The sequence below is a fragment of the Gasterosteus aculeatus genome, chromosome 1 (assembly GCF_964276395.1).
Source record: "Gasterosteus aculeatus chromosome 1, fGasAcu3.hap1.1, whole genome shotgun sequence".
Lineage (NCBI taxonomy): Eukaryota > Metazoa > Chordata > Actinopteri > Perciformes > Gasterosteidae > Gasterosteus > Gasterosteus aculeatus.
Genome location: NC_135688.1, coordinates 14,798,428 through 14,815,397, shown reverse-complemented (window position 1 = coordinate 14,815,397; position 16,970 = coordinate 14,798,428). Strand labels below are relative to the sequence as shown.

Below are 16,970 nucleotides of genomic sequence, written 5' to 3'. Positions count from 1 at the left end.
AGACATACTCTGGGGGTTAAATGAATTGGTGACTCTAAATTCCCCGTAGGAGTGTGAATGTGAGAGTGAATGATTGTCAGCGCTGTGATTAACTGGTGTACACAGTCTCTCACCATATTTTAGCTGGGATTGACTCCAGCCCCCCTGCGACCTTCTGGATGAGCAGTATAGAAGTTGACTGTTTATATAGAGAGATGATGATTGCACTTAATGTTCTATTAGAAAATAATTCATTTTCATTGACAATGATGTCTAAATAGGTTCACGTGCCTTTCCATTGACAGGCATCGGCTTTCGGTAATTTGCTGAGAAAGACAACAATGGTTTTATTTAGTTTAGTCCAGAATAAATGAGCTATTTTAGTTGCCATTCGTATGTGTGGCCACCGGGGGGCTCCCTTGCTTTGATTGAGAACTGGTAGATGGAAATTCAGCCCTGTCTCGATTATTCAAGAAGGGAAATAGGCAAACACACCAGTAAATTAGACTCTGAGTCACCCGAATGCAAGTCCAACATCATGGATGTTTTATGGTAACTTGCTTTGAGGAGGATCCTGATTCACTGTGTCAAGACGTAAATATGTTCTTGGCAAATATGACTGAGCCTTTGATGCAATACACTCTCAGGTATCTGTTATATGACAGGGCGGAGCAGAGTAAAGCTTCGCTTTGAGTTCATGCTTCTATTTTCACAATTTGATTACACAGCTCCTGTGAATATGCAGCCAAACAAACTTGAACTAAATAACAAACAAACGTAACAAATGTTGAACTTTTGTTAATAGCAAAAAGCAGTGAATACACCTCCACCTGGCTTCTCTAAAGTGTTATCTATTTCTGAGGTCCACGGAGACTAAGTCACCATATCTCTATTTAATGAATACCAACATGTTTTAGTGGATGAATGCCTGCGAGGCATGACATGACTGATTTAAATATGTCTTTGATCATGATGCAGGAATGTCAAACTGTGCTACATAATATAAAGATGACTGAAATGAGTAAAAGAAATGTGCAAGATGCCCCATGAATGCGGAATTGCAATGACGCAATGATACATTATAGAAAACATTATAAAGTTTGGCTTTTGTCTTGAACCCCAAGATGTTGAACACTTTGTGCAAAGAACAAGATAAGAACAAAGAAGAATCCCATAAATGGTCATACATGCTGTGTTGAGATAGATTTGTGGATTTTTTTTGTTATTTCAATCCGGTTACTTTGGAAACTTTGTATGGGTTATTATTTGATTTCACCAAAATGATTGACATATCATAAATTTCTGAACTCCATCCACTCATGCATGGCACATGGTTACTTTTTCCTGATAGCATATCCGACCTAGTGAGAGCCTCGGTCTCTCCAATCTGTTAAAGCCCTTGGACAAAGGCTCTAAACTGGTGTGTATCTGAGCCTCATGGCAACCTGATCCATGGGAGAGAAATCTGCCTGTTGCCAAAGTGCTTTTGCAGTGGGACCATCCAAGACATGCTGCATGAGAGAGGATGCAGGAGTGGCATCGCTAAACCAAGCCTTTCGGGGGGCATAAATGCCATTTTTATTTTTTAAGTTCCGGTGCTGGTGTGCACCACTTCTCTTTTAGAGAATATGGTGGGTGGATAAAGCCGGTCACTGCAGCCCCTGACAGGGATGGTGAGGCCTTTATAGCTCTGGGACGTAGGAGCAGGATGTTCATCAGTTCAAAGAGGTTTTCAGCCACGTGTGGCTCTCAGGCTGAGTGATCATGTCAGCGGAAGGGCAAACCTCTTCCCTTGAGGTTAAGAAAAAAGGGTTATTTATGACATTGGTGTCCTCCTTGACCCAATGTGCTACACTACTCAGCACTCATATGAGATGTCAAAAGCACTTCAGCGTAGAAATTTTGCAACTTATTTTAAATTTGATGTAATTGATGTTTTTATGCGTTATCATTTTCAGGTTTTTACTGCGGCGTTTGAGAGCTTTCCAACAAAACACACTTTAAGATTACACAGTCCTCTATTTGACGAGTGCCACTGTAAATCACAAGGTTATATACTATACTTAAGCATTTACCTCTCCCGTTATAATGCCAGTAGCGCGACACGGTCTAGATAGAAATGCTGGGTGGCTTCCAAAGAGTTCCTGTTTTTTTCCACAGCTGAAGCCACTTTGCCATGCCTGTTTCCCCCACAGTGCACCACGGGACCCTCGCTGAGGTTGCAGCGCTTCCGTTGTGTGCTTCTCAGGCCCTCCTCACAATAACACTACGGCCGACGCTGACGAAGGATCAAAGATCACCCCTACGCCTAACAAACAGCTGACACTTGGCCTATCAGAAACATCCGGCAGTGGTTGGCTGCAGCTGTCGTTGCATGCCCACACCCGTGCAACAATCAGACTCAGGCCAGATGTGGAGATCATCTCACGTAAGGTGCAGATGTTTCTGTTTCTCAGCCCAAGGAGAAGCAGGATGCTTTCTGATTATTATATTTCGAGTGTTTGTACTGCACGCAGATTGGGTTCAGTGCTTTGGCACAAGCCACCGGCATGTGGGTTGTCACTGTTCAGCAGGCTAATTTGCTTTTGGAAAACAGTGCAAAAATGTTGAATTCTTCCAAATGGGTCCATGAGTTTGAACCACTAAATATCACCTAGTCCGACCCTACTGATGATACAGAGGCAAGAATGTTGCAGAACCTTTTCATTCTACATAATAAGCACTTATGTTGCAGTTTTGGAAATATGCTGCTTAGATTGGTGCTTGTTGAAGTAATATTTACCACGGGGCACTTCATTACATCCCATTTACCCTCAATGTCGAATCCCAATAGCTGTTGCTCTGGATTACAGCGGTGACCTCCCACACAGTAGAACGATTGTGGTAATGCAAAGAACTTACACTCAAATTACAAGTAAATGTCCAAAGAGGTATAAGCTGTAATATGTAACTGGAAATTCTCAGGATGAGTACTCCTGTTAAATGGTTATTGCATTAATGTCGATCCAGCTGGTGCCGATTTTCACTAATGTATAGTGTTGGGTTGCCAGGGGAATGTGTGAGCGGATATGTTTATGTATACATTTTGTAACTACAAAGTGACTACAGCCTTCTGATGCAGCGGAGTAAAAAGAACGATTATTCCTTCGGAAATATAAATTGCACATGATGTTTACAACGAAGAAGAAGAATGAAGTGGTTGGGAAGTGATGAGTTGATACATGAGATTTTCACACATTTTAGTTATTAGGTTTTTATTTTCTTTAAAGAAACTGGTCCAAAGATTTCACACACAGTATGATATCCAGTGAGAAATGAACATAGAACATAACGTAGCGAACGCAACTTTGTTTACTCCCAGTGTGCGTTGACCCCGGACGCAAAACCGCCGCGTGCTGCAGTCAGTTAGATCGGAGAGACGATTGAGAGAGCTTTTTGAAACAGAGCCGCCGTGGAGAGTTTGACAACTGTGCAGAGGAGTTCCTCAAACAGAAGACTGGCAAACAGACTGCTCTACACACAGATAGTGCCCGGAACATAAAAAACAAATTTTAATCGTGATTAATACATTTCAAAATGTGCGATTAATCGATACATTTCTTTAATCCTTTGACATCCCTAATATACATCTATCATTGACTGCAGAGTAGACATATGAATACACTAGATCCCATGCTAATACCAGACCTGAGAGTGTCTGGAGAGACTCATCTGCTCCGGTGGGCTCCCTGTGGTGATTAGAGCCTGTTCCCTCTCTCTGCACACCATTAAAACAACATATTTGGCCCAAGCTCACCGAGTATGACGTAGGAAGTAAAGTTTAGTGATGTACCCTCACTATAACCCCTTCCTCCCCATTCTCATGAATGAGAGAACATTTTTCTGTGCAGCCTTCTTGTGAGACTTGTGTGCTGTGATCACACCAGGGCCCTCGAAATATGAATTTGTTTTTGGTCTGGGATTTAGATGATTCCCCTACAACGGGTTCCACGTCAGCAACACTGCGTTTTGCTGTCACTATTGTAGCACCCGAGCCTTTAAATCTCAGGGTATAGTCATTAATTGTCTAGTAATTAATTGTCTATTGTTACACTGTCTACTGTCACGCACCAATCGCCAAGACAAATTCCTTGTATGTTTGACATATTTTGGCAATAAATGTTTCCTGATTCCTGATTCCTGATTAGTCAAAAGATGTCACTATATGGATCAGGACAGTGCAGCTGGGCATATGCAGAGTTTTCTTGAATATCAGTCAGCAGATGTTAGATGAGGTCACACAAAGAATTGTAATTTTCATTCTTTTTAACAATAACTTAGAGCTCTGTCTTCTTTTTGTGTTCATTCAAATTTCACATGGAGCATAAAGGGTCACAAAAGATTTCCTTTTACGACCGAAAATGCTCAGATTTCTTTTTTTCATTATGCAGTTTGGCACCAGACCGTGTATCTACCTCATGCGTGTTTCACATTGTTCATGTAAATGTGTAACTATACAGTAGAACACACGTTCAGGTCGGTTTTAACAGCACACTTTGGCAATGAATCCCAATATGCCTGTGGTGAGGTAACTAAGTTGAGCACCTGGCCCGAAGTCTGCCGAGTGTTTCCCTTTTTCGGAAGATGTTTTCTGTAGAAACAACTAGGGAGGGGCCAAAAAGGGAGACCCTGGAAAAACAGGGCTCACATCTTTTAGCTATGTTCGAGGAAATGAGAGGGGGGAACGCGTCACATCGTGTGTGAACAGGTTTAAGATGCTGCAATGTGAATAGTTAAAGGCCAAATTATGTCAGTTAAGTTTTGCATTCTATATGTTTTTTTTATAGTGTTATTGTAAAGTCCCTGAAAAGTAACTTTCAATGTGCAAACGAGCTTGAAGGAAAGGGCAGAACAAGAATTACAACTTTTAGCGGCAGTCTGTAGAAGGAGGCGGAACAGTCTATTTTAATATGGTTGAGATGATCGTTGAGAGTTTTTTAGTCTGACTTGCACACTGTTTGATTAGGTGTTTAATTAACCTACAGCTAAATAAAACGTTAGTTTTGCTAGACTTCTTGTCTTTTCAGTTTCTGCCTTTCAAGAAGTGATTCTGCACAGGTAACTGGACTATGGGCTGACATGCTGAAGCCATGACGGTCTCCTATCCTGGACCTCAGACCTCTTCCACCCTTCGTTGACCCTTCATACAACTTCTAGATCTTTTACGACAGCATCACCATTTGTTTGTTATTTGGCCTCAGGCAGTTACTCCGGGTTCCTGAACGAGTGAGTCAGATAATACAATTACTCTCTGTGCTTCAGGAAGAGGATCTGGGTGGAAAAACATCAGCAAATCATCAAAGGCTAAAAACGGATTGTGGTCATTTACTCTACCTGACGTTACATAATTATTTATTTTTACAATTAAAATGATTATACAGCTATATTTATTTGTACTTTCTGATTTGAAACCGTGTATGTGTATTTTTAGTTGCGCACTCAGCAGCTGGTATATAGAGTACTTCTGATTATAGTGTTCAATTCAAAGCCCATATGTCTTTGACAGCTCTTCTCTCAGACATCTGTACATGACTAATACTGAAACGTGACATGCTGATGTAGGATCTGCCCGTTTGGGACATTTATATATGAGATTTACTCCCCATCACCTTTATTCTTTATTTCTCTTCTCAAGTGTGCTATGGATTTATACGGCTTTATATTTAGCTTTTTTCCTAAACTCCCGACAAGCCTCTTTTATGTTTCCCAAGATGGGTCCATTCTACAAAACAGGACACGTAGCATTTTATAGCAGTTTTCACTTTGGTGATTTGGTGAAGTAGATCAAAACTCACCAGCTGTTCAGACTTCAGTAAATATATTGTCACAGCTGTGTTATCACATTTTGATATGGCTATATTCCTGAGATTCTTACAGTATGATTATATCATTATGAGGTAAGATTCCAAAATTTAGCAGCTGAACCGGGGAATACAAAACGGACAAAAAATGTAAAAAAATGTAATGTGGAGGCCCCAAGGACAAATACAGCAGAGACAGGCCATGTCTCTGTAGGCTATATTCTGTATATATAAGAAACAAAAAATAATTTCTTCATGCGTTTCACTAGCTACCCTAGCACTACTATTTTATCTATAGGACAAAAATGTCCCTTTCCACATATAAAACGACAGAAACATATATGAAATGTTATTTTGTATACATATGTGATATACACACTTGTATAGTACTCATTCATTTTATGATTTAGTAATATGTTGTTTATAATTCATACTCACCTGTGAATGCACATTTGAGACCTAAAGAATTAGATTTACTGCAAATGTATGACAGACATATATAGATGAGCAGACATACAGTTAGTGCATTGGACCATAACGGTTGGTGATCCGACCAGAGCAACGGTACAAAGACATATAAATCTTTGTCTTTAGTTCTTGGCTGACAGGTTTTAAACAAATTTTTTTGCTTTCCATTGTCACTGTGGTGGCTGGCAAGGGAACGGCCTTTAACGAATTGTCCAAAGAGATGCGTATTTCCAGTGTGTTCCAACAGAGCTTACACACAACACTTCAATCTGCTCCGGTATTACTTTACGTAGTTTGTTGCTTTTTAATGCTTTGAATCCTTTGTCCTGCACCTTTTAAAGAGATCCTTATAGACTTCCTCAAAAAAAAGCACAGTGAACACGTCTGACCCTGCAAAACGATAACACACCCGTTTTCTAACACTGTTGACAAGATGTTATCTTCTTATTTTGAGTCATCCCCAAAAACGGAAATCCTCAGTGTTTTCGTCTGGTTTAGTCGTTCAGAAAGCTGTTTTTCATTTGCATCCCCATTAGGAACCGCTCACCATTTCTAACTCTTCTGTCCTGTTTCTTGTTATGTAAATGTTTTCTCGTAAGCATGACCATATGACCACGTAACGAATTGTTGGTGGAGTTGGCCGCCTTGAGGGCGGTTGCCTCTTCCTTAAAAACACAACTTGCAGAGCAACATTCTTTACACTTTACAACCACAGTGTAGAATAAGATTTGCAAAAGAAATCCCAGTGCTGTCTTGAACAAGAAAACCTGTGCTTTGACCGTCCATGTAATAGCAGTGCTCAGAATGCGCAGTATAATGAGTCAGAGCCCCCGTCTGAATGAAATCTTTGGGCCTGATGAGGTCAACTATTCGTGGACTCGAATTATTTTGTTATTTCTCCCCTTTTAGAATTACCCAGGCAGAGTCAATGAGAGCTTCATTTGATTTCAGTATTGATTATTTTTTAACGATGTGTTGGCAGACAGGTTCAGAGGAAATGGGACAAATAAGTAAATACAGGAATGTGATGTTTTGGTGATAGGAGGGTGGGGGTCAAATGGGTTTCCTGTGGAACCAACCAAAAGCCTCTCATATATGAGAAAATGATCACAGCAAGTGACAGTAATAAACAATTATCATTTCAGTTGATTTCTGTCGCTCCATCTGCAGGGAGATTTGAATACGCCGCCTTATTGTGGTTGTGATCTGTGTGGTCGGGACAGTTGTAAGAGTTCGGTGAGGCTGAAGAAGAGAAGGAATTCACCCGCGTTGCTCCGAGCTGACCCTGATGGTGTTCACTTCAATGCCGGCTTATTGCAATTGCTGATTCAAAATAACAGACCAAGTAGAGTCAACAGCTGTCTACATTTTCTCAGGAGAGGGCATTGTGAAGTGTGAAGCAATGGGATTAAAGCTTTTTTTTTTTCTTTCCTCAAAGAAATGTTTGCTTGAACAATTCAATTGTTTTTTAAATTCCAGGGCATCCCTCTCAATGCTGTGCATTCCTCCCCTAAACAACAGAATGCATTCCTGAAGAATAAAAGTGATCTCCATCAGAATTACTTAGACTCCCTACAATGTCTGAGGAATTTCGTCCTGCAAGAGAGCGACACGCTGGCCTGTGTGATTGATAGTATATTAACTAATGCAGTCACACAGGACAGCCCAAAAGATTAGTTTTTTTTCTGATGTGGGTGTCATTGTTATAAGCCGGCGGCGGTTAAAGGGCCAAGAGCCAGAAGCAGATCTTCTCCTCTGCACTGTTTAGCAGCAGTGGAATTTGAAGAATGAAGATCATTTGGATATTTAATGTGAATACAAATGCTCAAGTTTGAAGGAATGGAATCAATTAACATACATTTTAGATACTACGGTTTATTTGCCAAATCCCTTTAGAGCTTCATTTTTCAAACAAGAGAAATCCTTGACATGCTCAATTTATTATCAAGCTTGGTAGATTTCCGACAAGAACAACCCTTGGCTTCAGAAAAAATGTCAGTTTTCTCGATTTTACAATTAATTCTATGTATTTTACTTTAATGAGACTAGTGTCAAAAACTTCCTACAGGAGTTTGTTATTATTTATTTATTTAACTAGTTTGGTCATTTAATGAGGTCATATTTTTGAAGGTGACAGGATTAAACTACTGTTATTTAAGGTTGGTTATTTAGCATTTTGTGTCCCAGAAATCTCTTCCGATTTGAATAAAATGTAACCATGACATCGAAGACAGATTCAATCCTGTAATGTCAGAGTCTTCACATTTTACAGCTTGACGTGCTTACAGCCTAATGAGGGGTGAAAGCAGCATGACATCTACTAATGGAAAAATGCACATTTTTAAAGTGTACCTTCTACAAGGATGACCAGCCCGCTGCTGCAGCTGCATTAAACTGATTCGTCCAATATTGCGCTGTTGTTGGATAGATTATGCTTGTCTATATACAATATTGTAGCGGGGGAAGGAGGGGGGGTCCTATGGACAGCTAGGTTGGGCCAGTCGTTTGACAGGGGCAGCCTGCTGATTTGTTTGATTTTTTTTTTGTGCCTTGGTTTTGATTTGGTCTGGTTTTGGATTACATCGAGTTTTCTAAATCAGGGCTACTTTTCAACACTGTAGTAGTAATTCTTTGTAAGGCATTCTGGGGGCTGTAGTAGGTGTGGCAGTGGCCATTTTGGGGTGGGGCAACCGATCCTGTTTGTAGCAGCCTTCCACCACGTGTCCCCCCCTGTGATGCCACAATATGTTAAAAATCCAAAGGTTGCGGGGAAACTTACTGGCTTTTCCCTCTGCAAAGACCCGAGAAACAGAATAGTATTGGCTTAGTCGGCATTTTAATTCACAAAGGCATTTGCAGAGCAGACTGGGTCTTTTTTTTAAACCTCTGATCTGTTTTGCAATGAAATTACTGTAAAATTAAATATAAATTAATGGATCATTCATATTGACTATCATCAATAACAATCACTACACATACCACATACGCATACTGTCTGTTTTTTGTCCAACAGCAAATTAAAATCAGGAATATTTTATTGTTTGGAATATAGTGAGTCTGCGGGGTCTTGATTTGGGGGTCCAGGCTGGGATATCTCAAATAATTTAGACCAGTTTTCTTGACATAAAAGATTTAGCGTCGCAATTTTTAGAGTCGGGAAGCACCGTTAACACTAAACAGAAACTTATAAAAGCGCTTTTACATCACAATTAACCAGAAGATGACAAAGAGCTAGAACTCCCAGTACTGTTCTTCCTTACTAACCAAATGAAAACCACCTGTGCACTTAATATCTACCATTGGAAAGGAACACAGAGTGTAAAACTAAAGTATGCAGACACGTATAACACATACACAGAAACATTTTGTATGCTATTTTGCCTTAATTTATTGAACTGAAAATAGCCCTCATCTCAAGTCTCCTCATTGATCAGGGGTGTGAAGCACATTCTTTCAAAAGTTACATTCAATAAACCGCTTTCAATTTGCTCAAAGGCATCTGGAAGAAATAGTCTACCAGTGCCTGTGATTGGTGTTTTGCCCCAATAAAGGTCCATGTTAGACTCCTGCTTTAGCACATGCCCAAACCCCCAAAACCCCCACTCTGGTTTCTCCATCAAATATTCCTCACAGTCCCCTTTGGACACACAGCCATCTGACGCCTGCAACTCTCACTGAGACCATCCGTTGTGTTTAGAGATGCAGAGAAGAAAGTCACGATTCAGAATGGAATACTGAAGCTTACAGAATACTTTCACACACATTTTCACAAAAAAAATGAACAACTCTTAAGTACATTGAGAAATGAAATGCATGCTGCTTTGGTTTGTGAGGGAGATAATGCAAGTTTGATTTAATTTGAGAAATGCTTTTTCAGGAACAGAGGAAAAGCATGTTTGTGCAAAAACTTTCACTGTTATGAATCAGCACGATGAGGTAAGATCATCATTTTGTTTGTTTAACCTTGTCTTCCAAGGCTTGATGAAATTCCAATTTGAATTCATGCCCGCTCTAAAAGGCATCAAACATTTAAAGTTAATTTAATTGTTACCCAGGGACACTTGCAAGGGCAAACATTAAAAACCCTGTGAGTGTACAAAATACAGACTTCAGTGATCCAAGGGTCAACGGCTTGTAGCGTGATACAGATTGAATTCCAAGAAATTATCTCTAGAAAGTCTTAACCACCATTTTGCCACCTACTATCATCCGTATAATACTAAATGGAAATATAGGAAAAGATGAATCCTCTCCAGCTTAATTACCCATTTATTGTTATTTCATGACATCAGGTTCGATGCCCTTTTCTGTCTGGCTGAGGTGAATTCTTCGAGTGAAGCGGCCTGTCACACATTTTACTTTAATCCTGATTAAACCGGATCCGTTTATTATTTCTTCCCTCTGGTCTAAGCACGACTAAAGGAGCCAAGCTCTGTGGTTTTTCATTGGTCCAATCCCACCAAAACAGCCATCACAGAAACAATTACTGAGACCACTGCCCTGTGATGTGGACAGCATCTAACGTCAAAGTAAAATTGCAGATTTATTCACTATTCTAGCCCCTTGGCTTCTTTTTCTCTCTTCGCTGGAGGATGAGCGCAGAACTAAGTGGACTTGTGTGTTGAAAGAAAATACATGAAAAATGTATTTAAAGTGTGGACGCACCTTGAGAGCAAATCATGTTTTAAAATGCAGAGAGCAAAATCTGAGCTTCAAACTCAAGTTGCACTTCTTGTACTGAACTAAAGTGCTGGTGCCAAATGAGCAACAGATGCTCCTCTTGTGTTTTGATGCAATTTATTGATGCAAAGTAACAGAACTGATCAGCTTGTTACATAACATACATAACAAAATGCATTAGGTTGACATTTTTAGATTCAGTTTTGATACATCAGAATAGTCAGAATAGACAATTCTGTGGAGAGAATATGTTGTATGATTAACATGACGGCGTCAACACGATGTTTGACGATCTATTGTCTTGTCAGCAGGCAGTTTGTTTTTTACATGCACAGTTCATGACAATCAAAGAAAACGGAGGATATTGGTAATAAAGCGCTTTACGAGAAGAAATGTATCCTTTGTGTAACACACACACTTAGTGACAGATCACGTTAAGAGTGAGTCTAAGTCGAAACTCGAAAGAGAATTGAATTCAAAATAATGTGTTATGTTTACAACTCCACATCGTAGAGGCCGGTATTTATTAGACATCTGTAATATGTCCGAATCATTGTCTACTTAATTTATTGTAATCTCTAAACATCATTTATTCCTATTTAACTCACATGGGGGACATTAAAACACATATGGAACAGATAATGCTGCCAGTGGTTATCCCTGAAGAAGTAAAAGCAGAGTGCTTTTCTGACTTAGCAAATAAATGAATGTCAGCTGACTTTCAAGATTGTGTGAGTCCACGAGAGTTTGTGTGGATTGACGCCAATGTGTGTGCATGTCTGTGTGAGTTCCTCTGCTCTGTTGCCACAGTAATAACGAGTAGCTGCCCGAGCTGGAACTCGTTTCTCTTGATGATACAGCAGTTCTTACAGCAGAAACTAGGTCACTTGAAGGAACTTCAAAATATTTATTTCATAAATCAGCACAAAAGGAACCATACACCAATATATTATACTGTAACTGTATCTGGCTGACATCATTTTATCGTAAATCATATATAATGTGAAATATGCAAAATATGTTCTGTTTTTTAATAATGATAAAAACAAAGATCAATAAACCTCGAAATAAACAAGGAATGTAAGCGAGAAGATCAGTTGCAGACAGACTTAAGTAATTATCATTGACGGTACATATCCTCGTTGACACGTCGGGGCCCCTCTGTTGCTCCCTTGTTAATAACTTCTCAATACATTGATGAGGTTTTAATGACTCTTAAAGCCTTCAAACTAAAGCAGGGTTATGGTTCCAGCAGGAGAGAACAGCTGAGCTCGTATTGGGAGTTGATGCTTTTTTAAAGAGACACGGAGAGGAAAAGTTTTGGGCATTGTCTATCTCTGAAGAAAAATAGTCTCAGAAGATTAAGTTGTCGAAATAAGTCTTTTTTCTGCCTGTCTTTGGCAGTTATAAACTATTTTACCATGATAACATGAGATGTTTGGCATTTCACACCCCAGTAATGTCTCTACACGTGCATATTGCGACAGCTCACGTATCCAAACCCTGTGGATCACTTGTATTCAACTCTGGACCTCTGCGCCGTGATGTTAGTGATTTACAATTCCCTTTAGCAAAGGATGGTGGCACCAAAGTTCAGCAATAAGCCGCCCTGACTCCTTGGGGCTCCTTGTGGCAGCCGGAGCAGCAGCACCGAGGAGGAGGAGGAGGAGGAGGAAGAGGAGGAGGAGGAGAGGAGCAGGAGTTTGCAATCCGTCCGTCACGTGTTCAATAAATGGGATTTGCAGAGGGACGTCTACCGCTGTGCGCCACACTGTTTGGCTTCAGTCAGCGTGGTGCAGCAGCAGATACACACACACGCACGCGCGCACACAAATACATGCACGCGCGTACAGACACACCTGCACGCACAGCGGACGACAAGTTAATAAACATCTAAGAGGACGGCGGGGAAGTTTTACCAGACACAAGTTGGCCGGAAAGCGGAGAGAATCGAAGAGGAGTTTAGCAACGAGGAGGAATCTATTCGGCCACTGGCAGAGGAAAGTCGTGCTGACATGGATGTAACTCTCCCTTTGGACTCCGCAGGGGGAAACTGAGAAAGAATCTCGAAAATCTTGGGGACTTGTTTTCACTTGAGCAACAGATGAATGTGAGTATCCACCACCGCACAGATCCCACATCTCCTTCCGCGCGATGGAGTTGTCCATCAGTGCAGGTCGTTACCACCGCGTTCTCCCACTTGATTAATGTTGCGCGTACGCTGAACTTACTCGTAGATCCCTCGGGGGTACTAATAGCGTGTCTTTTTATTAGAGGGGCATAGCAACTTTTCTCCCCCCCCCCCCGCCAGGTCTTTCATGCTCATGTCAGACTTCTCTGAAGCGGACATTCCGTTTTACGCATTCATTTAAAAGTTGATTTAAGAAAACACACTCGGTAAATGCGCTTTTCTGTTTTTGGCAAAGGCTGTTTATGTTTCTTCCTCCGCATCTCTACCCGCTAAAACGGCCGATAACGCGTTATGTGCAAGTTCGAGCGTGTTCTTTCGTCGGGGTATTAACGGTATGATTGTGTCGTGGTTGCAAGAAGCGCTGCAAGAAAAAAGCCCACATTTCCAAAAGCAGTCGAGAATTTCCAGCTGCTGCTTGTCAGGTCACACTTATTATTAAAAGTCCTCCGAAACCTTCCTCTCAACCAGCTCGACCTATACGGACTTATTCGATTGTCCTCCGTCCGTCCTTTGTGCCTCCGTCCTCCTCCAGAGGGGACGCACGATGACCCGCATGTGGGCACAGTCGTTGCGTTCACGGACCGCGAATAGCTAGAACTTTACCTCAATTCATGCATAGGTTTCCACATGGGTCCCATCAGCTTTAGTGGGGGCTGTGATGGTTGCCATGGCGCCGCGTCGTAATTATGCAGCCTTTTTTCTGACTTTAGACAGTAAAAGGGGCGCAGGCTCCTCCTTTCGCTTTTACTCCCCACCAGTCCTCCGTTTACAGCTGCTTTTTGTTGCATTCGAGTTCCACTTTTGCGATTGTTAAGTTAGCAAATGTTCAGATGCAGAGTTGCACGCTGAATTCTTTCACAGAATGATATAAAATGTAAGATCAACGGTGTTTTTCATTTTTCCACCCAGCAGTGATTCGTCCATATGCAATACATGTTAGGCACGTGTGCAATAATAACAAAATAGAGAAGTATTTTAATCTGTGACAATTTAACACTGCATGGGTGGAAATATATATATTACAACTCAAAGAGGAAACAAACTAAAATAAGCAGCGATGACAGACAAAACCACCAAAACGTGGACCTCTACAGTCTGTATAACAAGCCAAGAATTACGTCATACACCCTTGGTGAGTGCATGAAGTAATTATTTCACTATTCTTGTCTCTTGCATATGCTGTTGATGAAGCCAGGGCTCCAGATTCCTAAAAAGGAATAAAACCACAATAAATGCTTCTCCCAGGACATTCACACAAACACCACATGGACAGTTTCTCACTGCCGCAAATTGAATTAACATATGAGGTGAACTTTGACCTTAGTTTTGAGATTTAGTAATGTTCTCCAAACTCCCCTTGCACCCATGCTACTGTAACTTGATGCACATGTGTTTTTAATGATCCACCCATTGGTGCCCCAAATGCAATATAAGATGGTGTCATCTTCAAAGACATGAGGTGTGTGTGTGTGTGTGTGTGTTGTTGAACCAACCCATGCTGCTCTTGCTGTGAGAAAAAGATGATCCTTCCTTGTCACGGACCCTCACAAACCTTCAGCCGAGCTTTTGTCAAAAAGGATCCGGTGTGTTTTCCCAGTAAGGTGTTTGTTATGGCCAGGAGTGTGTGTGTATCGGTCAAGCCTGTGATATCTTTTCCTGAGGGACAGACATTGCAAAGGCTGATGCAGGACACAGAAACACTGCGCTTCTATGAGGCAAAAGCCTGGCAAACATTTAGAGATTTTTCATAGTTTGCTTCGTGCTAAGCCTGCCATCCTTGTGTCCAGTCAAGCGGCAGTTCTGTCTGTGGTTTCCTGTTGAACCTCAGGCAGCGTGGCATGTTCTCCAAACTCAAAAAGTCTCTTTGAGTTTAACTGCAATCATGACATGTAATTAGTAGGTAATTTTACAAAGTCTGTCACTGCAGTCGTCCCTCTCGGCCTGTTGGTGGTGAAAATGGTTTATTGATGTTGTGCAGCTGATGGACAGTTTTTCTTCTGATAAAATGGGATATATTTGAAGCAATATTTTCTTTATTTCCCCTTGAAAACAGATATTCTAGTTGGATTTGGAAAAGCATTTAACATTTAATTCACAGATATCAGATCTGATTATAGTTTCAGATATTTTCATGGATAACAATGTCTTCTCAGATTAAATTATATGACACGTTAAGTTTGATATACACTGTTTTCATTATGATGTTTAACAGAATTCATTCATATTTACATTTCGCAAGAAGTTTGGCATACTCATCTATAATGTGAGTATTGCCTCAATGAAGCAGACGGCCATGTTTTGTTAGATAAATTGTCTAATGTACTGTACGTTTCGCCAAACCAATGGCCTGGTTTTCTTGATGTTAAAATCAAAGAAAGGTAAATAGCACTGCATGTTAATACTGAAAAGCAAAAAATTTATTAGCAAAGGAATTTTTAGCTATCATAAAATATAAATATCTGACACATTTGGCCAAACATGATCTACCCCACAGTGGAGACGTGGAAAATCAGGCCTGATGTGCCAAACAGTCCCTGCTGCCAAGGATTTTGATGCTGATTGTAGTTATGTTAGCAAAGTGCCCAGAAGGATATCGACTGTGTTCAAACAGAGGTTTCCTTCTGCATGTAAATCCACGAAACCTTGGATTGGGTTGGTTGACTTGGTTTGGAGGATTTTACATGAATATGTTTTTACCTTTTTTATCCTGTCCTTCTAACTGGCTGCTGGCTTTCACAGCAGTGGAGGCTTTGGGCGACAACATAATTCATGTATTGGTTGACTGTTATTTCTTCAAGTTCAACTTCAAGCTGAACCTTTTAAAACATCATCCTCCTTAGCCTGATGTTCTGCAATTAGCCTCTCCGACTGTGTCTGCTATGTCCATCAGGCCGCTCTGCTCGGCAGAAGCCTCACACTGGCGCTCCACCAGAGAGCGAGTGCAGTATTTCAGTTATGGCATTTGGACACAGAATTTGGGCCTCGAAAAGCGCTACTTTGTGCTTTAAAGAAATTTTGGTAAAAGGGTATCCCCCGTGTTGCTGATCAATGGTGAGACTTTATAGTTCAAGTGCTTTTCAGGCTGTCATGATGTGCTTGTTTTTTGGCCAAGACCAGCAGTTACAAAGCAACCCAAGATATGATATGTAATAGTGAATATATATTATTTTAGTATTATTATAATCATGGTGAAAGTAATATGAATCAGGAATTGATGGTGCAAATTGAATGAGTTATTTTTTATTACCAAAATGTTCCATAATATTGAAATACATTTTCATAAATCTTTCAAGATATTTTTAAAAACTACTAATGCTTGAACTCAAACCAAATTAATAATGTTAAAGAAAGCGTCTTCAGTGTTTTGGGCTCTGATTCAAGGAAAACTGAAATTAGCTCTGGGAGCTTGTGTGGTTGTGGACAATTTCCAGCAGCCCTCAATTATGTTGCGGAGCCAGAAAAAGGGAGCGAGGTAGACTGCACGGAGCCCCTCAACTCCACTGTACTGCTTTGTCGCTCAAACACACTGTCACCGCCGCGGCTGAGACGGATCGACACACTGCGTTCATGGACACACGGGAGGCATGTATAGTGCACACAAAAAAAACACACACATGCGTAAATTCTGTTGTTTTTTGAATGTGCCCTTTGAATGAGATATAATTTCAACCACTGGGGGGAGCCTCGAAGAGCTTTCCATAGACACAATCTATCAAAATGAAATTGGTATAATGGGCTTCTTTTTATATTTCCGTTAAATTAGAGCTAGATTTACTTTTCAAACAGGTCAAAGTAGTTGAATTATGAAGTTA

General features: G+C 40.6%; 1 protein-coding gene across 1 annotated transcript in view; it reads left to right on the top strand.

Moving 5' to 3' along the window:
* Positions 1–12,626: 12,626 nt before the first annotated feature.
* Positions 12,627–16,970, top strand: part of LOC120823681 (protocadherin-16) — a 66,510-nt gene continuing 62,166 nt past the window's right edge. Inside the window, exon 1 of the mRNA XM_040183876.2 lies at positions 12,627–13,077. The gene's annotated coding sequence lies outside the window, so the exon portion shown is untranslated. The remainder of the gene's footprint in view (positions 13,078–16,970) is intronic.